At 41.8% G+C, this 24,642-nt stretch overlaps 1 protein-coding gene and 1 pseudogene across 4 annotated transcripts in view; one reads left to right on the plus strand and one right to left on the minus strand.

The window, feature by feature from the left end:
• The window catches only part of Pkig (cAMP-dependent protein kinase inhibitor gamma), a 106,652-nt gene that overhangs the window by 46,133 nt on the left and 35,877 nt on the right, over positions 1-24,642 (minus strand). The gene's annotated exons all lie outside the window — the stretch shown is intronic.
• On the plus strand, positions 19,483-23,055 carry LOC101707643 (exportin-6 pseudogene; annotated as a pseudogene).

A 24,642-nucleotide genomic window follows, 5' to 3' on the forward strand; every position in this document is an offset into this window, starting at 1 on the left:
TGAGGATAGAATCCTATGTGGCAGACAACCAATTCCAGAGGAAATCAAGGCCTATACACTAAAAGGACTCTTCCATCATTCATTATGAGTGGCCAAAAAATGTACAATGGGCTCTTGACTTATGAACTCGATTGGCTCCCAGAGGCTGGTTATAACTGAAGTTGGTTGTAAGTCAATACAGCTGAGATCTGGATGTTTACCTGGTACATGATATAGATAACAAGAGGCAGATGAATCTTCCATTAACCTAATTGACTCAAGTTGTTCATATGTCAGGCTGGTCCTAACTTGAGGATCCACTGTATTACAGGGCATCTGAAGAAAAGCAACAGCATGACAAGGACTAAAATAAAGACAAAACAGACCCTATAAAGGAAAAGGAAATTTGGACAAATGAGAAGCTTTAAAAAAAATTCTCATGTCTTCGGAGATTCTGAAGATACTACGCCCATCAAGAATAAAGGAAATAAACTGACAAAAATGAGCTCTTGGGAATTGACAATATGAACACTGAAATTAAGAAGTGAGTAAAAAACCTGGAAATTAAGAAAAAGGAAACCTTTTACAATACATGGAGAAAATACACAGAAGATACAAAAGGATATAGAACAACAAGGCAGGAAGTTCAACTTGACCCTAAATAAGAATTCAGAAAGAAGAAAAGGGATAACAGGAAATCATCTAAGAAATTATAAAGAACATTTCTCAGAGCTAAAGGAAGACATAATTTTCCCAACTGAAAAGCCTCAAAAGGGGTTAGTAGGGTCATATCTAGACATAGCCTAACCCTGAAGATTTTAAAAGGAGAAAAGGATAAAAATTTCTAAGAAGGACAAACAGATTGTTTCAAAAGTAAAGAATCAGGGCAGTATGAGACTTCTTACCAGAATTACTGGTACATGAAAATGGTTTCCAAGAAAAAAATTCTGATCAAAAATGATGTGGAACTCAGAATTCAACACTCAACAAGGCAACACTTTCAGAGACATGGAGGTTAATATTGCATGCATTGTTTCTGACCTGGAGAACATACTTCTAAATAGGACTTTAAAAAAACAAGGGTTTCACAAGGGAGAGGTGGAAGAACCACCAGATGATGCTGAAGACAGTTCTGGACACTGTGCAGGGCCCCAGGCCTGGAAAGGACTGGTCTGATCAGGGCAGGAGGCTTAAGGCTCCAGGGAAACAACTGACATTCCCTGACGGTTTGATAAAAATGTTACTGAAAACCTATGAGAAAGTATGGGAAGGCACAGCACCAGGAAAGGCACCAGAAAAACTAAGCATATTAAAGGATAAACTATTGTTAAGTCCAGGGAAAATAATCACACAGGGACAAAATAGTTAGAATGTTACCGGCTCTGCAGTAAATAATACTTTCAGGGCTGTAACACTGTAGAACAGTGCACGCTAATTTGACCAAAAGCTGTGAGACTGGGAGAAAAGGAGACGTGTGAATGGTGTTACGTGCTTCTAAAATGCTAAAGCCTTATATGTCAGCCTAGGAAGTCAACAGGTAACATCAGAAAAGGACAAGTCAGTAAAGAGCAGTTTAGAAATGTGTGGTTCTTACTTGGATCTGACTGGAACAAAATATACTTAGGCTAACTGGAGATTTTTGCTAATAATAAAGGATTTTTAAATATTTTGTGTGTAATAATAGCAGAAGACAACGTAAAAAAAAAAAAAAGAATTCTTCGCTGAGGTGTGTAGCTCAGTGGAACAGCACTTGCCTAGGACACATGAAGCCCTGGGTTCCATCCCCAGCCCTGTGGGAAGGAAATGGGGAAAGAAGGTAATACTATTTCAAGAAGTGGCCATAAATACCAAAAGAAGTAAAAGCAGAAAAATAAAATGGCTGCCTTGGGATAAGAGGGAAAGCAAGAGACCGGTCCCTTTCTAGGCTCAGAAACAAAATTTTGAAGATTTAAAAAAAAATCATGTTCGTGCCTTGGTTAGATTTTTATAAATTTATTACCAGTTACTGCAGCCAAGTTTCAGCAGGGCTGTTTGCTAATCTTCAACATCTACAGACTGAACGATTCTTCAGATTAAGAATCTTACATCACCTGAGCATCTCCACTTTTAACTCTTTCGTACCATCTGTCAGGGAGGTACATATACGATTTTGAATCCAAACAACACTCCTGTAAGACAAATACTGATATTCTCACTCTATGGATGAAAAGACTGAGGGTGAGAGACACTAGTCATTGCTTGTGGTCAGAGTAGAAGGCCATGCCTAGGAGACTAGTTACTGCACACACCCCTTCCACTATCTCACCTCTCCTTCACATTGCGCTAGTCTAGTATAGTCCAGAGAGTGCTTTTATAGCCTTTTTTTCTCATCAACCCCAAGAAACAGAACAGAGAGAACTATGCTTATCTGACAAATGAAGAAACTAAAGTTAGGTAACTTGCCCAAGAATTCAAGTTTCCTTATCCTTAATCAAGTATTCTTTCTGCTGTCTCTTATCATCTGTCTCCCCAACAAAATGTCAAATTATTCATCACCTCTTAATGGATCTTTAATGCGAGACTCACTGTACATGAATATAGCTGAAGCAGGACTCTGTGTGTGTGTGTGTACATGTGTTAGGGGGGTGTGACTTATTTTTTCCAAAGGAAATAGTAATAAACTACAGAGTGTCCTCAGTTGTTTCACTAACAGCATTTTGCCTGAGTCCTCAAAGGGGCTCTAGAAATGCCAGCAGCTGACCTGGCCTGCGCGCCATACAGCAGATCAGCTACAGCGCAAGCAGCTCACAGCAATTCTAACAACCAATGCCACTCTTTTCCGTTTCAAAAGAAAAAAATGAGTGGTGCGTCCTTCTGCTCTGAAAAGACAAGTCTGTGCCTCTTAAATCTACTTTAGTCAATGGCCATGTGGCCCCAGGGCTTTCAACAGTTGCCAGGAATTTTAGCTCTGTGCGGCTCTAGGCAAGTTTAGACAGCACTCCAACAAGCTGGGGAGCGGGGGAAGCCAACAGTGGGACCTAACAGGGGTGAACACCTGACCCTAGGGGCATCTCAAGTCCTGCGCTGAGAAGCAGCCCAAGATTTGGGCACAAGTGCCTTGAACCTGGTGTGGGAGGCTGCTCCCAGCCTGTTCTGGCATGTGAATAATGGCCAAGCAGCAGCTAGGGGAAGAGGCTGTTTACTTGAGTTCAAACTATTTATAGCATCCGCAATCTGTACATATTTGGATGACAAATCTCTGGGCTTCAAGTGAGCTGCATTTGCTCCTGGACAATTTCACTGAACACATTCCCTCCCCACGCCACCCCCAAGTCCCTCACTAACACATGTTGCCCTCAGGATCTTTTATTTAAATTGCTGAGTTTTAAAAGATAAAAAGAAATCCATGATTCAAGAGCATGTGACTTTTAATCAATTTATCTAAAGTTTGAACTACACAGTACTTTAAGACTTAAATCAGAAAACAGGAAGCAGAAGTATAAATGGTGCTATGTGCTTCTAAATGCTAAAGCCTTACCCGTCATCCAGGAAGTCAACAGGTAATATCGGAACCAGAATAGTGCATATTCTTCAAAAATACACAACTATCCCATAAATGAGCAAAGTAGTACCTGAATGATGTCTGTAATTTAACATGCACTTTTAATGATAGTGCACCCCACCCAAGACCTACACAGAGAACATTTCTTACAGCAGTTTACATAGGATGAAAAAGGCTTTCAGAACTCATCCACCAACAGTTTGTACTCACACGCACATTCCAAACAAACAACAGAAGTTGTATGGCCCACCGATTTGGGGGCAGAAGGAGTGTGAGTGAAGGGGTTCACCAAAGCCCCTTGCCCTCGCTGCATGCCACACAGGGGAAGGGTTGGACTATAACCAAAGGAGGTGCAGAGCTTTTTGCAGTTTTAACTAACAAAAGGTGGTGTAGCCTGGCCAACAAGTTTGTTTGGAAAAACCAGCCTGCTACTAAACGCTGCCTTGCAAAGCAGTATTAGGCAAAGCCAGGCATTGTGTAATTCTGAAGACAGAAAAGTATCAACCAACATGTCAACTGACTGAAATGCTGGAGGCTTTCAGCCCTGTCACACCATGTAGGCAGGAACTGGCACAGAGAAAAAGGCCAGCAGGTAAAGAGAAAGGTAGGGTGACGGGCAATGCTGGACAATAGTTTCGGGAGAAGAGAGAGAAGGGATTCCTCAGAGAAACTGATTTGTTTCCTTATCTTTTCCTCCTGCTAATGAAGCTCATTAGAAGACAAACGGAAAGGTCCCTAAAATAATCCTTCTCCAACCTTACCTCCTCCCACCTCCAGTCCCCTGCCCAAGAAATGAACCCATGGCTTCCTGGAAGCATGCCAGGCAAGTGCTCTACCACTGAGCTATATATATATAAAAAGTGGTAGTGAAAGGCTGGGGATTTAGCTCAGTGGTTCCGCCACCTGCCTTGCAAGTGCAAGGTCCTGAGTTTGATCCCTGGTACCAAAAACAAAAAAAAAAAGTGCTAGTGAAAATGAAGGGGAGTGGCTGGGGATTTAGCTCAGTGGTTTTCGCAGCCTGCTGCACAAGCGCAAGAACCCAAGTTCGATCCCCAATACCAAAAAAAAAAAGTCTAGTGAAAATGAAGGGGGAAAAGGTAATGTATGCAAAGAGGAAATGTAAATGATTTAAAATCTTTTACAGGTCAGTTTGCCAGTAGACAAAAAAAAATGAGGTGGTGGGTTCTGGGGACTGAACCCAGAGCCTCACACATGCTAAACACATATTCTACCACTGAACTAAATTCCTCAGCAACAAAAATTTTTAGTTTTTTTTTTTTGGATGGTGTTGGGAATTGAACCCAGGGCCTCACTCATGCTAGGCAAGTGCTCTACAACTAAGCATTTCCAGCCCAGCATGTACTCTTTGATCTTATAATTCTATTTCCAGAATTTCTAAGAATGTAAGAATATCTTTGTTGGGCTGGGGATTTAGCTCAGTGGTTCCACCGCCTGCCTCGAAAGCACAAGGACCGGAGTTCGATCCCCGGTACCAAAAAAAACCAAAAAAAACAAAGAATATCTTTGTCATTCAGACCTTAGGTAAAATGTTGCTTCTTCACAAGGACTTCCCCAACCCACACAGCTAAGACAACCACCCTTCTAGCTATCCCATCACTGTCTGCAAACACTGCTGCTTTTCTTGTTCATTCGTTTACTACCTGTCTCTCACTGCTACCTCTCTGCTCCACATTAAGATGTTGGCTCTGTAAGAACAGAGACGTGGTCTGTCTTTTATAGTACTCATCCTAGGCAGGCATAGTGGTGGATGCCTGTAATACCAGTACTCAGGAGGCTGAGGCAGGAGGATTGCTGTGAGTTTGAGGCCAGTCTGGGCTACGTAGTGAGTTCAAGGCCAGCCTGAACTACATAGTAAGATCCTGTCTCAAATAGATACATAAAAATAAATAAATAATAGTGCTCATCCTATGTATTAGACACTAGCCAGAGAGACTGTATGCTTCATCTCATTTAATACCTCAGCCTAAGAAGTTTCTATTATCATTCCATCTTACAGATGGCAAAACTAAGGCACAATTTAAGTATGGTGGCCAGTAAATGGCATTATGGAACTGAATACTTGTGTGTGACTACAAAGTCCATGCTCCTAACTACCTCTCTTGAAATGAATCAAAAGTTTAAATATGCACACTTTTTGTTTTGAGACAGGGTCTTGCTGTGTAGTCTAGGCTGGCCTAGAACTTGCTAAATTTCCCAAGCTGGCCTTGAACTTGTGATCTTCAGCCTCTGAGTGCTGGGATTACAAGCACATATCACCATGCCTGGCTCCTAAATCACACACCTTTTGACCCAGCAATTCCAACTGTGGAAATTTATCACAAAGAGACAATCAGACAAGAATACAGTTTATTTACTGTATATTGCTTATAAAAGTAAAAAGTGGCAATATGTTTAGGTAATTCACCAGTTAGTTGCATTTACTTTCTGGTAAAACAGAGGCCCCATCTCAAAGGCTCAGGATTTACTGAGATAGTGTGCAGCCCTGGCTCACAGTCCATGTTTGCTGTTGGTGGTGTATGCATTTAAATTTCTAAAACGATATATAATGTACCAAACTGCTAATATATCCCCTGGATAGTAGGATCACAGGGAAAGTTTCATCACTAAATTTCGTACTACTTTACATGCTGTCCTAACTTTTTTGTTTTGTTTTGGGGGGAGGTTTTTTGGTTCTTTAAAAAATGCATTATTCATATTATAGTCATTAAAAATAAAGGTACTTGGGCAGGGGGTTTAGCTCAGTGGTTCCGCCGCCTACCTCGCAAGTGCAAGGATCCAAGTTCGTCCCCAGTACCAAAAATTAAATAAATAAATAAATAAAAATAAAATAAAGGTACTAGGGCCCGGGGATTTAGCTCAGTGGCACAGCGCCTGCCTGACAAGTATGAGATCCTGATTTCGATCCCCCATACCAAAAATAAATAAATAAATATAAAGGTACTATTCATTTGAAAATAGAGAATGAATAGGCCCCCATCAAAAATAAAAAAGTTTATTAGTAGGGCTTGGTGGCACATGCCTATACTGCCAGCTACATGGGGGGATTAAGGCAGGAGGATCACAAGTTCAAGGCCAATTTGTCTCAGAATAAAAGTAAAAAGGGATGTAGCTCAGTGGTAGAATACTTGCCTAGCATGTGTGAGGCCCTGAGTTTGATCCCTAGTACCCACCAAAAAAAGGGCAAAATCATAAAATGGGAGGAATTTAAACAGAGGAGACAATTTAATTTATGGAACAATAATGGATGGAAACTAGTATATCTCTCAAAATAAAAATGTTCCTCTCCATTTGTTCTATGTAAGAATAAGGGGCCAGGGATTTAGCTCAGTGGTTTTGCTGTCTGCTTCGCAAGCGCAAGGACCTGAGTTCGATCCCCGGTACCAAAACAACAACAACAACAACAACAACAACAACAAAAAACAAGAATAAGATCTCCAAGGTGCTTATAGGTTCTGTCCCATTGTAAGGGCTTACAGCCACAGTGAAGATTCTTAATAAAAATATAGTCTTATGAAATTTCAGATATTAAAATCTATCTATCTATATATACATAAAAGAAAAGAAAGTTGTTTGGTTTTTTTTTTTTTTGGTACCGGGGATTGAACTTGGGTCTTTGTGCTTGCGCAGCAGGTGGCGAAACCACTGAGCTAAATCCCCAGCCCAAGAAAAGAAAGTTTTTATAATCATATCTGCCTTCTAAAGAGAGGCTCCTTTGGGCTGCTGATCACTTTTTTTTTTAGTTCAACTATGTAAAAAATAACAAAAACAAAAGCTAGAAGTTGCTGAGTAGCTCTGTATAACATAGAAAAAACTGGAATTCCAGGGAAAATCTACCAGTTATAAAAGAAGGGCAAGACTAAGGAGCCATAAAGACTACAGAAGTCTGGATTTTCTGCTCTATGACTACTTCTGAGACCTCCAAATTACCAGCAAAGCCAGTAACACTTACAAATGCTTTTTGTGAGTTTATTTTTCATTTTTGATGAAAACTAAGGAAAGGAATGAGTTTCAATTCTGGACTGACAAATTAAGAAACAAAAGCACACGCCTATAATCCTAGCACTGGAGAGGCTGAGGCAGGAGGATGGTGTGTTTGAAGTCAGCCTAGACTACATAGTGAGACCTTATTCGGTCCAAAACAAAAAAGAAGGAAGGCAGAAAGGAAGGAAAAAGAGGAAGACAGGGAGGGAATGGGTGAGCAGAGAAAGGGCTAGGGATAGTAAAAAACATGGCTAGCACATGCAAAACCTTAGGTTTGATCTCCAGCTTCACAAAAAGAAATTTTTTTTTAAGGCAGAGGCAACCAGGAGGAGAATATGCCAAATAATGTACAGAATCTTAGGAAAACTATGGACAGCTACAGAGCATGAAACAAGGGGTCAAACTGATCTGATGTTGCTCTTAAAGAGCTGAGACATCGGGATCACAATGTACTTTATCAAGCGAATTCAAGAATCAAATAGATACATTTGCATGCAAAAATATGTTGACTAGACTACTCCATACCCCTGGAATGCTCTTCACTATATATATGTATGCTCTTCACTCACTTTAAGTTACATCCCTTTGAGAATCTGATGAAAGCTTAGATTTTTCTCTACAGAAAATGTCTACCATCAAATATTCTTTAGGCTATCTCTGGATTCATTACAGGTCCACAGACTAAGTTTAAGAGCTCTTGCTCTAGGAAACTGTAATGGTGATGACGGACATTGCTTGTTGGTGGCAATGGATATTGTCAGCCACTTGAAGTTTATACAGAAGACATCTGAACACTGCCAACATTCATTCATTTATAAGGCATTTGTTAGGGACCTAGTACACCAGGTCCTGAAGGCATAAAATAAATGCAATGTGATCCTTGTACAAATAGAGTTACCAGTCAACTGAGGGATGCAAAAAAGAAAATGCCAGTATAATATGGCAGGACACACCCCACATGTATCAGACTAGCCTCACCCAGCAACTTCCTTTTTGGTTCCAGGACATACTAGATACAAATGGAACAAAAGATGAAAATGACAGACATCAATACTCAGTATAAGTGGAGAAGAAAGCAGCAAGGGGCCAGGACACCAGTGCCAATGCTAAACAGCCAGCCTGCTTCTCTTGTGGACTTTTGTTTTCCCTCTGTTCTTACATTTTTTAAAAAAAAAATCTCAAAACAATATCAAAAATTAAAAATTTCTTTTCATGAATAAACAGTAACCACAGATTTTTCTTCTAAATGCCACTATTATGAATTGTGTCTAGATGTGGCCCCAAAGCGTCATGAGGTCATAAGGCTTTTTCAGAGGTGAATCTAGAGTGTGTGGTGCTGGTATTAAGAGCATGTGACTACTCAACGAGTACAGTAAGTGGTTTGGCACCACCCTAATCCCCTGCTAGTCTGGATAAGATAAAAGGGGCAGAAAGACCCTGTTAAGATTCCCTTGTTGCTTTGCTACCTTTGGTCTGCCATGAACTGTTGCCCCTCTGTTATGTGCCACTCTGCCTTGGCGCCAGACTATTATGGACTGAAACCTCTACAAACTGTGAGCTAAATAAACCTCTCCACCTTTTAACTTTGGATGTCCAGTATTTTGTCTCAGCAACAAGAAAATTAACTGAGACACTTTAAGAAAAAGGAATTTATTAATTTCATTTAGTTCTCATAACCACTTTATGAGCTTTATATCACTAGTCCCATTTTACAAATGAAAAAACTGAGGTTCAGAAAGGTTTATTTACCCAAGGTTACTCAAGGTTACAGCTCTCTCAGGACACAGAGATCAATTTAGTTATCCCAAAAGGCAAAATTTTAAAGTTTCATGTTTGCATATATTTTATTTAGAGTTTGGGAGGTGACCAAAATTACCAAAAAAATTAAAGTAAAAAACAAGGGCCGGGGATTTAGCTCAGTGGTTCTGCTGCCTGCCTTGCAAGCACAAGGTCCAGAGTTTGATCCCTGGTATCAAAAAAATAAACAAACAAAAAAAACCCAAAAAGTGGCTTTCAGAAGTCCTGGACAAGGCAAGTGGGGAGTTTTGTTTCTTTTTTTCCATTTTTTTCTTAATATCTTTCCATCCCATCTGAATGTTATTTTTGTGTACATATGCTACATTTTTAGTTCTTATTAAATTAGGAAACGAGAGAATGTTGGCAGAACTGTGCTATCACTAGCTACAATATGAATAATATGTAAATTTCAGAAAATGAAAATTTAGTCTTACAATGACTAGAAAGATATTCTGCTTTGAATATATCTTAGCAAAGATTTCTTTCTAATAATAATACTCAGTGTTGTGGAGACATGGGAAAATGTAGGTGACAATAGAAAAATGGTAAATCGTGTGTGTGTGTGTGTGTGTGTGTTAGTAGGGACTGAACCCAAGAACTCGTACATACTAGGCAAGTTCTCTAACACTAAGCAACACTCTCAGCTCTTTAAAATTTGATTTTAAACCAGGTATGGCTGTGATCCCAGTCACTTAGGAGGCTTACGAAAGAGGATCCTGACTTCAAGTTCATCCTGGATTAAACAAAGCAAGACCCTGTCCCAAAAATATTGGGGGGAGGTGCAACTAGGGATGTAGCTCAGTGGTAGAGCACTTGTATAGCTGCACAAGACCCTGAGTTCAATCCCCCGTACCACAAAAAAAGTATTAATTTAAAAAAGTATACATGCCCTTTGACTCAGTCATTTTACTTCTAAGACTTTATTCTAAAGAAATTATTATGCAGATGTGTGGAAAAATGCTTCAAGATTGTTCATGTTAGCACTGTTAGAATAATGAAAAACTGAAAATTATCCCCAAAGTCCATAATTATGGAGTGCCTCAACAAACTTTAGTACATGTACAGAATGGACTATTATGCAGTCACAAAAACTGATAACTATATAGAAGAATATCTGACATGAAAATATTGCCTCATTTTAATATTAAGGTGTATATATAGTGTGGACTCATGATTATTTTGCATAGAAAAAAGAATGGAGGAAATAATTGATGGTTTCTCAGGGTAATGACAATGTACTTTTAATTTTTATTATAATTTTTCAAAGCAATATTTTTATAATAAAAATAAGAATTACTTCTACAAAAAGAAAAATAATAAAAGTTATCTTAAGCTCCCTTGAACAATACATACCAAGAAGTACAAATATGTACACACTGTGATTTATAAGTGAGAGAGACATTTATAGCAAAACTGTTTATAATAGAGAAAAAATGGAAACAAAACATCAAACACATTGTCTGGGCATTAAAAATGGTTAAGAGAGACATGAGCTTCACTACTGCAGAACCCTGCTCCTGTCCTCCATATCCCAGCCCCTGCTCCAAAAGTAGTGGTGCCCAGCTCATGCCTGGCACTGGAAGGGGCACACAAAACACAAGCTGGACAAGGACCTCAGTAAGCAGTAGGCAGAGAAGCCCTTGAAGCTAGGCCTAAAAGTTGGAGCTCCGTTCAGGCACCTCAGCCATGATCCAATCTCTTTGATACTAAGAATGACCAAGGCAAGCAAGAGGTCAGAGAAAGGAAAAGAAGGAAAAAAGGAGTAAAGTAAGTCCTGGGAAAAAGAAAAGAAAATGGAAACAAGGAGAAAAAAAATTAGGATTTTTAGAAAAGGAGAGTGAGGCACGAGTCTGATAAAAGTGCCTTAGCAGCCTCTGAGCTCCTGAACCAGGAGTGCGCTCCTTCTAAAGCTTTAATGAGACATAACAGAGATGGAGAGCCCAGAGCTTTTCTTCTCATTTCCCACGACTGACTATCGCCCAATGATGATTACATACCCAGTGGATTTCAGCCATTAAATAAAAGATCAAGAAGGCTACCAGTCCATAAAAGAACTAAAAGTAATTCTGAGCTCAGTGTCTATCAATAGCATCATTTACAACAGATTCCATTTATTGCTAAATAGTTGCATTGAAGCTACTGTGTCCACAGATGAAAATACATAGCCAGGAAAAAATTCCAAGCCTAAAGCAGGGCGGACTTTAAAAGAGAGCAGACTGGCAAAAGATCAAAGGGATCTTCCTTCCCCTCCCCATGAGGGAGGACAAAAGCTGCTGGCCCAGAGATAAGAAGGCTTCAAAGATACTTCTGTTAATGTCTTAAAAGTCTTAAAGAGGAAACCAAAAAAGAAAGAAGAGATGCAAAGATAAATTTAACTGCACAGCTTAGAAATAGCAGGGCAACCTGTTCACTCCAAATACAGAGGCTAGAAGAAGCTGCCAGAATGCTCACTAACAGTCGGTATGAGCTTGAAAGAGGAAAATTAGATGAGACAGTAACTCTGGGACTTCTTCATCCTATGAATCCCCTGGGTAGAGGATGCTGTAAAGTAAGAATAACAGCCAGGAGACTTCCTTGTAGACTTCATTTATTGCATGGATTCAAAGAAAGGAAGAGGAATGGAATAAAGTTACATCTGAATTATGATACCTACAATTCTTACGCACCCAAATACGAACTCCAAATTTACAAATATCAGCTGGATAATTCCACTTTTATCGACTCAACTTTCACAGAAGACCGATCTTCTAAGCACTATTAAGCATCCATTGGTTTCTGGCCACCTCCCAAGATACCTGTGTGTGTGGCTAAGAGTTTCCTGGATTTCTTAACAGAACCCTCTGTGAGGTAGAGACACCATGGTCTGAAGCTGAAGACTACACGGTATGCTTAATTAAGCAAAAGGCAAATAAAAGTAATTACAGAAATAAAGCCAATAGACTGTTGGATCCAGCAATCAAAACAGGCTCATGGCACTGACTGGTTTTTGACTGAGTAGCTCAAAGGATCTTGAGGAGGAAATCACAGAATTTAGGAACTGCAAGAGGCCCAAATGAAAGTCTGAGCATAGACCTCCTTTCCCAGTCTCCTGGGACTCTAATATGGCGAGGTAGCTGCCTGAGTAAGGAAATGTGAACTCAAAAGGCAAATCACTCCAGATGGCATCATAAGCACCTGCAGAGTTTAAAAGAGAAGTAGTCAGGGTTTCTCTTCCCTCCCCAGCAGAGAGAACACACTTGGAGTGTGTTTTGTTTTACAGTGCTGGAGACTAAACTCAGGGCCTTGTGCATGCTAAGAAGGGCCCTACCACTGGGCCACACCACAGCCCACATCCAACCCCTACAAATCTGTAGTTTTAACAAAAGCTTTTGAAGAGTCCCAAAAGACTGACATTCTACCTATGAAACTGAATTTGAAACTAACTATATTTCACTATTTGATATACATCTTGTGTAATACTGTCTCAAAAAACAAAAAACAAATAAATAAAATAAAATTGGGAATTAGACAAAGATTTCCACCCTCATCACTCAAATTTAGTATCTAAAATTTGAACCAGAGCAATCAGGTAAGAGAAAGAAATAAAGAGGATACAAATGCAAAAAAAGAAGTCAAATTATCTTTATTTGCAGACAATATGACCCTTTAGACAACCCCAAAGACTCTACCAAAAGACTTTTTAGAGTGGATAAATTTAGCAAAGTAGCAAGATACAAAATCAACATTAAAAGATCAAAAGTTTTTCCATACACCAATAATTAACTGAGAAAGAATTCAGGAAAACAATTCACAATAACTTAAAAAAATAGGAATCAATCTAACCAAGGAGGTGAAAGACCTCTACAATGACAATTACAGAACACTGTAAAAAAAAGAGACCCTGTCTCAAAAAAGTCTCCTCACTGAAAAGGAAGCATGCAACAGAATAAAGAGCCTACAGAATGGAGAAAAATCTGCCAGATACTCTTCTGACAGAGGATTAATATCGTCAACACATAAAGAACTGAAAAGACACCAAAAAAATCAATAGCCCAATCAATAAGTGAATTGAACAGACGTTTCTTAAAAGAAGCACTAAAGGTCAAAATATGTATGAGAAACTGTCCAACACCATTAGCCATTAGAGAAATGCAAACTGAAACTACATTTAAGATTCTATCTTGGGATGGGGATGTAGCTCAGTGGCACCACACCTGCCTGGCAAGCACAAGGTCCTGAGTTTGATCCTGGTACCGAAAAAACCAAAAAAAATTACAAAAAACAATAAATCCGGGAAAAGATGCAGGAAAAACTTCTTCTACACTGCTGCTGGGAATGTAAATTAGTACAATCACTATAGAAATCGGTATTAAGTTTCCTAAAAGAAAACAAAAAACTAAAAATAGAACTACCATATGATCCAGCTATAACACTTCTTGGTATACATTCAAAGGAATTAAAATCAGTGCACTATAGAGATACCTGCATACTGTATTTATTGCAGCACAATTCACAATAGCCAAGATATGGAATCAGCCGAGGCAGATGAATGGATAAAAAAAAATGTGGCATATATACACAGTGGAGTATTACTCAACTGTAAAGAATGAAATTATGTCATTTGCAGAAAAACGGATGGAACTGGAATTCATCATGTTAAGCAAAACAAGCCAGACTGAGAAAGACAGATACTGCATGTTTTCACTAAAAGGTGAAATCTTAAAAAAAATAATAAAGGCAGGGAAACTATTATTAGATAAGAGGAAAGGAAGGAGGGGGGAAAGAGGGTAATGGGGAGATGGACATGACAAAAATGTTATATGCAGGTATGAAAATACCACACATTTTAATGCCCAATTTTTGCAAAAATAATAGGCACTAATGAAAGGTTTTTTTTTTAACTGTTGATAACTTTGATTATACAACAAAAATGTTCTGCAAAGTAAAAATCAAATGTCAAAGTGGGAAAAATTGTATCCCATACCCACAAATAGTGTATTTCCTTAATCTAAAAAGAGCTCCTACAAATGAAATAAGACAAAAGCACTCTTTTGAGTCTTTCCAGCTGGGGGTCAGGATAACACTGGAACCCTAACAAGGCAGTCTCCTGTGTGCCTGGTCCAAATTCCCAGCCACAGAACCCCTGGGGGCGGCTGCTTCAAGCCACACACTTTGGTTAGTTTGTCACACTACAATAGTATGTGGAATATTGAATTCCAAATTGTTAATATATAGTTTAGAATTTTTTATATTCTTCCTCATAATGTCACTGCTAAGTTTTTGGTTTTTGGGGGGTTTTTTTGTTTTGTTTTTTGCTAACCTCTTCTCTCAGGAAGTATTTGTGTAATACTAATTCTTTCTTTTTAAAATGCTTGGTATAAAGGAATAAGAGGGAGGGATAGAGTGTAAGGGGGGAATTAGGGATCACTGCGAACAAAATATATCCATTGAAACGCCCCCAAAAACGTGAAACTGAGGGAGGGTAGGGCTAGGGGTGGTGGGGGGTGAAAATGATCAAAGCCTGTTGTGTGCACATATGAATCTGCCTAATGAAACCCACTGATCTGCAAAACTAAAAATAACAGTGAAAAAAATGCTTGGTATAGCTGAGCATGGTGGTGCAGACTGTAATCCTAGCACTCTGGGAGGCTGAGACAGGAGGACTGCAAGTTTGAGCCCAGCCTGGGCAATTTTAGCAACTTAGCAACACCTCATCACAAAATTTTAAATGTAGGTGGGGGGATGGGGATGTAGCTTGGTATGAAAGCCCTGAGTTCAATCGTCAGTACTGAGGGGAAAAATAAAAGTTTGATAAAACTCCCTAGTGAAGCTTTCCTTCCTAGGGGAAAAGTTTTAATTGTTTATGGAACTTCTTTAATAATCATATTACTAACAGCTTTATCTACTCAACAAAATTTTGATTTAAAATAGTTCATAAAAAAATAAACAAAAATAAATGAATAAAATAAAATAGTTCATAACATTTTTATTAGTATAACTATACAATCCCACCTTTTACTCTTGATACTAGTTAGCCGTGCTCTTCCTTTCTCATTCTCCCTCCCTCTCCTGTGTGTTGGACAGAACCCAGAGGTGGTCTACCATTAAGCTACATAGTCCCAGGCCTCTTTATTTTTGAGACAGGGTCTCACTAAGTTGCCCAGGCTGCCTTAAACTGTCAATCCACTTGCCTCATCCTCCTGAATACAGGTTTGTGTCATCACACCCAGCTTCCCTTTTTAATTATTTATTTACTGCAGTACTAGGGACTAAACCCAGGGCCTTCACACTGAGATACATCCCCAGCCCTTTTTTATTTTGAGACAGGGTCCAAGTCATTAAACGGCCCAGGGTGGGTTCAAACTTGCAATCTTCCTGCCTCAGCCTCCCAGAAGGCTGGGATTACAGACAGATGCAATCATACCCAGGTACCTTTATTTCCTTACCAGTATTTTACTGTGCTTTTTGACTTCTTAAGATGGATGCTCTTTTTTAGCCTTTAGCCTTTTCTCTTTTCTAAAATATGCACTTAAGGCTATATACTTTTGAGTTGGTGAATTCGTATCTTTCAGCAGTTCTGGGAAATGTTAAGCTATCTCTTCAAATATTGCTTCTGCACTATTCTTGCTCCTTACCTTCTGTAATTCCAAATAAATATATATTAGACATTCTCATTGGATTCTCAATTTCTGTACTATTTTTTCTGTATTTTGCAGATTTTAATCCCTTGTGGTTCATTCTGGATCATTTTCTCCTAACCTATCTTTTAGTTCACTGATTCTTCAGCTATATAATCTTCTCTTCAATCTACCCACTGTGTTCTTGTTTCTGGTTATTATAGTTTTCAACTGTTAGAGTGCTTGTTATTTTTCAAATCTGCTGTCACTTGTAGCAGAATCTGCTTACTGACTAAAAATCTTGACTTCTCTTTTTCTGGTACCAGGGATTGAACTCAGGACCTTGCACTTTCGAGGAGGCCACGGTGCCACTAGGCTAAATCCCTGGCCCTCTATTTTTTTGTGTGTGTGTAGTAAATATAGCTGTTTTTAAAGTCTATGTCTGAACCCCAATGTCTTATGGCTTTTTTTGGTTGGATACTGTTTCTGCTAATTTTTTTCATGATGTCCTATTTCCTTGTAAAACAGATTTTTTTCCTATGCGCTGGTCCTTACATTTAAAAAGCTATTTAGAGGAGTATTTTGATGTCCAGAATGCTAACAGCTTCCTCCAGAGAGAATTTTCACATCCTTTTAATAGTTGTCTGATAGCACTGGAGGACCCCCAATTTTTTCTGCATCCTGACTGAAAATCAGAGTGCTTTCACTGCTCTGTGACCCAACCAGCTGCAGATTTTTCCCAGGAGACTTGAGGCCAAGCTGGAGCCTTGAACATTCCTAGGCACTGATAAAGATGTTTAGGTTGTTGCTCAAAACAGCAAAAGAAACTGGGCCCTGACCTTGAGCCAAAATTCTTTAAACTTTCATATAAACTCCATCCCTTGACCCTCTTCGCAACAGACATACCCAGGGAGAACAACCCTTTGGTCTTGTCCATTATGAGGATACACTGAGTACTCAGTAAGTAATAAACCCTAATAAACGCTTTGTTCTGATCACCCTGGTGTTTAGTGCTTTCCTTCTTTGGAATCTCAACTGATCTTCTCTCTGATCTGTTTGGGGCACTCCTTGTGGAAACTTCATTGCTGCTACTGCTACTTCTGGGGCAATTCTAGCTGGGAGCTTGGTGGGACAAAACAGCACTATGGTAAGTTCCCAACTTACAAACGTTAGTAGGTCGGATTCATTCATAAGTCTGACAAATTGAGCCTGATACATCTTTGACACAAATACATAACATATATTGCTTTGGGCTTCCTAGCAGTCCCCTCCACATCACCACTGCTTGTCCTCTTGCTTCCGGACATCCTGGGCTCCAAGTGCTGTAGTACTGTACACTGTCACACTGTACAGTGAGCACACAGCAGCACAGCTCTGACAATGTCCAGCAAACACATGAACTATTTTCAAGATTTGTTTGCATCTATGACTGTTCCTAATGTGGGGTCCTTTTGTATCTGTGAAAGACCATGAGTAAGGGACTTACTGTATTAGTTGAGGACAACCAAGATTAAAGGTCTAAGATTAGGTTTCCTGGACCTAGAAGCTTGGTTGCAAGACCATGAGGGTCTGGTTTAGTTCGGGTTTCCTCTCATGCCCTTAGGGGTTCCATTCCAACTAGGGAAGTGGTTTGAGTCTCCATCCTAAACAGGCAATAAGCTTTTAATTTGATCCTCATAGGTGAAGTCGCCAAAAGTACAGCTTAACTCACAAATGCTTTCCCAGGATAAGCATATACCTCAGGACAAAAGTGGCTTTGGTACCTATGCTTACCCCTCTTGACTTTTGCATTCTTTCAGATGTTGGCATAGCAATTCTCCAATATTTGATAAACTTTCTGAACCGTTCATGAAAATATCTTTGTCTTCAGCACAAGGATTGGTTCAAATTACCTAGTCTACCATTATTAAAATTAGAATTCTCAGGGCCGGGGATTTAGCTCAGTGGTTCTGCCACCTGCCTCAAAAGCGCAAGGTCCAGAGTTCGATCCCCGGCACCAAAAAAAAAAAAAGAAAGTAGAATTCTCACTATACAATTTTTGGTCATTTGTGAATTTTGTCCAAATAATAGTATTATCTATTCAAATAAATGTAACGAATTCTGAAAAGAAGTAGAATGGTGAAAGGGTAAAGTATTAAAACAGAAATGTGGAAAGGAGAAGAAAAAGAAATGGGAAAAAAAAAGAAAAAGAAATGGGAAACTGATTTTACTTTTTGGCATTTCATGGAACATTTACAGAAACATCTTTGGGGACCAGGGATTTAGCTCAGTGGTACCATGCCCACAAGCACAAGGTCCTGAGTTTGATCCTCGGTCAGAAAAAAACCCAAAACTTTGGGGTGTTGATGAACACACTTTTTGTTTTTATTTATGGTTCACGCTTGTGTGTGCATGGTGGAGGTTGCTGGAGATTGAACCCAAGGCCTGTGCACTACATCCCTAGCCCCACCCCCTTTTGGGACAGGGGTTCACTAAGTTGGCCAGGCTGGGCTCAAACTTGTGATTTTCCTGCTTCAGCCCCCCAACCTGCTGAGATTACAGTCATACACACCACAACTTTGGGTTTCTCAGTGGAAAAATATAATTACTTAATTAGAACTGTCTCTTAATACACCTGTCCCTTCACAAATGTTGAAACTCTATACTCCAGCCACTTGAACTTGGTTTTCCACCTGATGTGAAACCTTAGCTTTTGTTCAATATCACTGGCCATAAATAACTTCATATATTATGTTAAGGCTGGGCATAGTGGTGCATGCCTATGATTCCAGTACTCTGGAGGCTAAGGCAGAATTGCAATGAGTTCAAGGCCAGACTGTGCTATATAGTGAGACCCTGTTTAAAAAACAGAAAGAAAGAAAGAAAGAAAGAAAGAAAGAAAGAAAGAAAGAAAGAAAGAAAGAAAGAAAGAAAGAAAGAAAGAAAATACTGTGAGTTAAAACAAAGCCAGTTCCCTCTGTAGATGGGGAATATAAACTACTGCAACCTTCTAAGAATAAATTGGCAATGTGCATTTTTTTTTTTTTTTGAGACAGGGTCTTGCTAAATTGCCTATTTTATCTATGCTGGCCTCAAACTTATAATTCTCTTGCTTCCAGGTCCCAAATAAATAGCTGAGACTACTATAAGCATAAGCTGCACATCAAATTTTTAAATATATATACTCCTTGATCCTGGACAGCCTTCTAGGAATACCACAGAGATCTTACAAAATTCACAAAGACTTCCGGCGCGTTGGGGCTGTAGGTCGGGGGCTTCCGCACGGCGTGAGCGGCGGCTCCGGCGGTCGGGGGCGCCCGCAGGGATGCTCCGGGGGCGGTGAGGACTGTGGGAGCCCGCGGGCCTCTGCCCTGAGCGGGCCAGCCGGGCCGCGCCTGCCTCCGAAGCCCCTCCAGCTTTCGCCTCGGGGCCCGGGCCGCTGCTGCCTCTGTCCGCAGAGGCCGGGGAGCCCCTGCCTGGGCCCATCGCCTCCCGTTCGGGGGCCGGGCCTGGGCGGGGGGCTCGAGCCACTGCCTCCTCGGAGGCCTTCGAGCCCTATTTCCTGCTTCTTCCGTTTCCCTGGGGAGGGGCGCGGGGGTTGTGCATGTGTTGTCCCTGCGGTCCCCCGATAAGACGGGCCGGGCGGCCGTGCCCTTTTTAGGGGTCCCCGCGGGGCCAGAGTGGGGAAGGGGTTGTCTGACGTGTGCGAAGCCCAAGAGACAGCTCACCTGAGCCGCCCCTTCCCGGCCAGCATGGCATCTGAAGAAGCCTCCCTCAGGGCTTTGGAAAGTCTGATGACAGAATTTTTTCATGCTTGTACGACCAATGAAAGAAAACGTGAGATAGAGGAGCTTCTTAATAACTTTGCCCAGCAAATAGGAGCCTGGAGATTCTGCCTGTATTTTCTCTCTAGTACCAGGAATGACTATGTCATGATGTACAGTTTAACGGTTTTTGAGAATCTGATCAATAAAATGTGGCTTGGTGTACCATCTCAGGATAAGATGGAAATCCGTAGCTGTCTGCCCAAACTCCTTTTGGCTCACCATAAAACATTACCTTACTTTATCCGGAACAAACTCTGCAAAATTATTGTTGATATTGGTCATCAAGATTGGCCCATGTTCTACCATGACTTTTTTACCAACATTTTACAGTTGATCCAGTCTCCTGCAACGACTCCCCTTGGGCTGATCATGTTGAAGACCACCTCAGAAGAGCTGGGTTGTCCCCATGAGGACCTCAGTGTGGCTCAGAAGGAGGAGTTGCAGAAGCTGCTGGTGGATCAGGTGCAGACTGTGCTTGGGCTCCTGACAGGTATCTTGGAGACAGTCTGGGACAAACACAGTGTTACTGCTGCCACTCCACCACCGTCTCCAACCTCTGGAGAAAGTGGTGATTTGCTGAGTAACCTGCTGCTGAGTCCTAGTTCAGCCAAGCTGTTGAGTCATCCAATCCCCATCCTTGATGCGGAGAGTGAGTATGTCTGCTCCCTGGCCCTGGAGTGCCTGGCCCACCTCTTCAGTTGGATTCTTCTGTCTGCCAGCATCACCCCATCCCTTCTCACCACCATCTTCCACTTTGCATGCTTTGGCTGTGACACCTGAGCCAGAAAGATGGCCTCAGTGAATGGCAGCAGCCAGAACTGTGTCTTTGGTCAGGAATGTGGTCAGCTTGGGGTCTTGGCCATGTCCTGCATAAATGAACTCATGTCCAAGAACTGTGTGCCTATGGAATTTGAGGAGTATTTACTGCGTATGTTCCAGCAGACTTTCTACCTCTTGCAGAAAATCACCAAGGATAACAATGCCCACGCAGTGAAGAGTAGGCTTGAAGAGCTCAATGAGAGCTACATCGAGAAGTTTACCGACTTCCTGCGGCTCTTCGTGAGTGTTCACTTGAGGAGAATCGAGTCCTACTCCCAGTTTCCCGTGGTGGAGTTTCTGACACTCTTGTTCAAGTACACGTTTCATCAGCCTACTCATGAAGGTTACTTCTCTTGTTTGGATATCTGGACACTCTTTTTGGACTATCTGACAAGTAAAATTAAAAGTTGTCTGGGAGACAAGGAAGCAGTTCTCAACAGGTATGAAGATGCCCTGGTCCTCTTGCTCACAGAGGTGTTGAACCGAATTCAGTTTAGATACAAACAGGCCCAGCTAGAGGAGTTGGATGATGAGACTCTGGATGATGATCAGCAGACAGAGTGGCAGCGGTACTTACACCAGAGCTTGGAGGCAGTGGCCAAAGTGATGGAGCTCCTTCCTACACACGCCTTCTCAACTCTGTTCCCAGTTCTTCAAGACAATTTAGAAGTTTATTTGGGATTACAGCAGTTTATAGTTACTTCAGGGTCAGGGCACAGGCTGAACATCACCACAGAGAATGACTGCAGGTGCTTGCACTGCTCCCTCAGAGACTTGAGCTCCCTGCTCCAGGCTGTGGGTCGCCTAGCTGAGTACTTCATTGGGGATGTGTTTGCTGCGAGGTTCAGTGATGCCCTCACAGTCGTGGAGAGGTTGGTCAAAGTCACTCTGTACGGATCTCAGATCAAACTGTACAACATCAAAACTGCAGTGCCGATGGTGCTGAAACCCAACCTCACTGATGTGCACACACAGTCCCTGGCTGCTCTCCAGGCCTACTCCCACTGGCTGGCGCAGTACTCCAGCGAAGCACACTGGCAGAGCACACAGCAGTTTGTGACGCTCATATCCACCACCATGGACGCAGTCACGCCGCTCATTAGCACCAAGGTCCAAGACAAGTTGCTGCTGTCTGCATGCTACTTACTGGTCTCCCTGGCCACCAATGTTCGGCCCGTCTTTCTGATTAGCATCCCTGCAGTGCAGAAGGTGTTCAACAGGATCACTGATGCTTCTGCTCAGCGACTTGTCGATAAGGCACAGGTGTTGGTGTGCCGTGCACTCTCTAACATCTTGCTGCTTCCATGGCCAAACCTTCCTGAGAATGAGCAGCAGCGGCCCATGCACTCTCTCAACCATGCCAGCCTCATCTCTGCACTCTCCAGGGACTATCGCAGCCTGGAGCCCAACACTGTCACCGCACAGAGGAAGGTGCCACTGGATGACACCAAAGTGATTATCCACCAGACACTCAGTGTCTTAGAAGATGCCATGGAGAACATCTCCGGGGAGTCCACCAAGGCCCAACAGATCTGCTACCAGTTGCTGCAGGAATCCGTTCAGGTCTCCCTGGCCCTCTTTCCAGCTCTTATCCATCAGTCAGATGTGACTGACGAGATGTTGAGCTTCTTCCTCACTCTGTTCCGTGGCCTTAGAGTACAGATGGGTGTGCCTTTCACTGAACAGATCATACAGACTTTCCTCAACATGTTTATCAGAGAACAGTTGGCTGAAAGCATCCTCCACAAAGCCAGCACTGGCTGCTGGGTGGTGGAGAAGTTCCTGAAGATCCTGCAGGTGGTGGTACAGGAGCCTGGCCAGGTGTTCAAGCCCTTCCTCCCCAGCATTATTGCCCTGTGCATGGAGCAGGTGTACCCCATCATTGCTGAGCGTCCTTCCCCTGATGTGAAGGCCGAGCTGTTTGAGCTCCTTTTCCAGACGCTCCATCACAACTGGCGCTACTTCTTTAAGTCCACTGTCCTGGCCAGTGTGCAGAGGGGACTTGGCGAGGAGCAGATGGAGAATGAGCCCCAGTTTAGTGCCATCATGCAGGCTTTTGGACAGTCCTTTCTCCAGCCAGACACCCACCTTTTCAAACAAAATCTGTTCTACTTAGAGACTCTCAACACCAAGCAGAAGCTGTACCACAAGAAGATCTTCCAGACCACCATGCTCTTCCAGTTCGTGAACGTCCTGCTCCAGGTCCTGGTTCACAAGTCCCACGACCTCCTGCAAGAGGAGATTGGCATCGCCATTTACAACATGGCCTCTGTCGACTTCGATGGCTTCTTTGCAGCCTTCCTTCCAGAGTTCCTGACGAGCTGTGATGGTGTGGATGCCAACCAGAAAAGTGTTCTGGGGCGGAATTTCAAGATGGATCAGGACCTGCCCTCATTCACCCAGTGTGCACAGGCTGGTCAATGACCTGCGCTACTACCGGCTCTGCAATGACAGTCTGCCTCCTAGCACTGTGAAACTCTAGCCCACGGCCAAGGGACGCGCATTGCTGCACAGTGGCCGCACCGCCTGCGCCTCCACCTCCGCCACAGGTGTCACCAGGCAAGTCTCGGCCCTGAGCGGTAAGACTGGCCTCTGCCCTCCACTGCCTGTCCTACTGCAGCCCAGCGGAGCAGGCTCCAGGTTCATCGCTGCTCTGGTTGGTTCCCAGGGCACTTGGAGCAGGAGGAATCCTGGGGCCAGGTTCCCCAGGCACCGGGAGATCCGCAGAGCGATCTGTGCAGAGCGGTCACGGGGCAGAAGCACCAAGGACAGCTTAGGACAGTGCCACCTTCTCACCATCCGCCTCCCCAGCGCCCCGGGCTGGCTGGCCAGGAGAAGCCATGCTGGGACTGTTTCAGCCGAGCCTCCCCACCCTCCCCTCCCTCCCCTCCCCTCCCCTCCCCTCCGATTGCCTTGGAGGCTCTGCTCTGCCAGGGATTTGCAAAGACTCATGATTTTGTTCTTGTTTTCTCATCATTCCATTGTGATACTAAGAAACAAAGCTTAATGAAAAATAAAATGCTTACCTTGTTGTTATTAAAAAAAAAATTCACAAAGACATACATAATTTCTTTGCAACAGTGGTTTTGGCTATAGAAAAACTGAATATAGCAACATGAGGTAGTTAATCAAATAAGTTATGGTATCTTTATACAAGAGAATACCACTGTAAATGAAATCAATCATTATTCAAGCTTCCCAGCCTCTATTCACTTGTATTTGTGGGTAATTCTTCCACTGGGCATAGTCTCACCTGGGACTCCAAATCTTTTTTTTTTTTTGGTACCAGGGACTGAACTCAGATCCTTCTGCTTGTGAGACAGGCAGCGGAACCACTGAGCTAAATCCCTGGCCCAGGACTCCAAATCTTAAGCAATGACACAAAGACAAAAGAGCAGTTAAAATTTATTCCTTTTTTTTCCTCTGTAACAAAGATGATTTACTGAACTTCAATGGAGGAAATGAGACACTGTTCTACAACAAAACCATTTAACTTTAGATTTCACAAGGAAACATGTATTAGGAATATACATTCAACAAAGCATTGTTATTAATAGCTAACTACAGGCTGGTGATTTAGCTCAGTGGTTCTGCTGCCTGCCTGCAAGTACAAGGTCCCGAGTTCAATCCCCGGCACCAAAAAAAAAAAGAAGCTAACTACATTAGATCCTGGGGTAGTTTCCTTTGGTGTTCTCAAATTAAGATTTTTCTAAAAGAATTCTGGTAATTCTATTAAAGGTCATAGTTAAATTCACAGATTTATAAAATATGTGATTTGTACCTAAAAAAATGATAATTGTTAGCCACCGTTTTTGTAGGTCATTTCAACAGTCAATGAAGTGTTTTAGAAATATTGTGGAATATATCTAAAAGGTTTATTCCCATTCAACTTAAGTATCTTTTTTTTTTTTTGGTACTGGGGATCGAACTCAGGACCTTGCGCTTGCGAGGTAGGTGGCTTTTTAAAAATTAAAAACATATGTACTAAAAATTAAAATAATAAATTGTTGCTGGGCATGGTAGCCCATGGCTGTAATCCCAGCATCCAGGTTGGGGCAGGAAGATCACCAAGAGTTGGAGGCAGCCTGGGTTACATAGTGAG

Source organism: Heterocephalus glaber, unplaced genomic scaffold, assembly GCF_053883595.1.
Source record: "Heterocephalus glaber isolate CG9 unplaced genomic scaffold, H.glaber_assembly_v1.0 deba00001673, whole genome shotgun sequence".
Taxonomy (NCBI): Eukaryota; Metazoa; Chordata; class Mammalia; order Rodentia; family Bathyergidae; genus Heterocephalus; species Heterocephalus glaber.